The following is a 995-nucleotide window of genomic DNA, read 5'->3' as shown; positions in this document are numbered from 1 at the left end:
CAGTGCTATGCTGAAGAGAAGTGATGAGGGCATCCTTTTCCTGTTCCAGTTCTCAGAGGGAATACTTTCAACTTTTCCCCATTCAATATTATGCTGGCTGTGGCTATTTCCATAAACATTGGTATTTCCATTTCAATTTTGCTACTTGTTATTGGTCTGTTCTGAGTATCTAATTCTTCCTGATTTAAACTAGGAGGGTTGTATCTTTCCAGAAATTTATCCATCTCTTCTGTTTTCTAGTTTATTCGTGTAAAGGTGTTCATAATAGCCTTGAATAATCTTTTGTATTTCTGTGGTGTCAGTTGTAATATCTCCCATTTCGTCTCTCATTGAGGTTATTTGAGTTTTCTCTGTTCTTTTCTTGGTGAATCTTGCTAATGGTCTATCAATTTTATTTATCTTTTAAAAGAATCAACTTTTTGTTTCTTTTATCTTTTATAGTGTTTTGTTTGTTTGTTTGTTTTAATTTCATTTAGTTCTGCTCTGTTCTTAATTATTTCCTTTAAGGCCACAGTCACCAAAACAGCATGATACTAGCATAAAAATAGGCACATAGACCAATGGAAAGAATAGAGAACCCAGAAATAAACCCAAATACTTACAGCCAACTGATCTTTGACAAAGCAAACAAAAACATAAAGTGGGGAAAGGATGCCCTATTCAACAAATGGTGCTGGGAGCCAATTATCCCATGTAGGAAAATAAAGGTGGATCCTCATCTCTCATCTTATTAAAAAATCAACTGAAGATGGATGAAGGACTTAAATCTAAGACCTGAAACTGTAAAAATTCTAGAAGATAACATTGGAAAAGTCCTTCTAGATGTTGGCTTAGGCAAGGATTCATGACCAAGAACCCAAAAGCAAATGCAGTAAAAACAAAGATAATTTTCCCAGCACCATTTATTAAATGGTGCTGGGAAAATTGGCTAGCCATAAGTAGAAAGCTGAAACTGGATCCTTTCCTTACTCCTTATACGAAGATTAATTCAAGAT

This window comes from Colobus angolensis, unplaced genomic scaffold, assembly GCF_000951035.1.
Source record: "Colobus angolensis palliatus isolate OR3802 unplaced genomic scaffold, Cang.pa_1.0 Scaffold214, whole genome shotgun sequence".
Taxonomy (NCBI): Eukaryota; Metazoa; Chordata; class Mammalia; order Primates; family Cercopithecidae; genus Colobus; species Colobus angolensis.
This window is presented reverse-complemented; position numbering follows the sequence as displayed.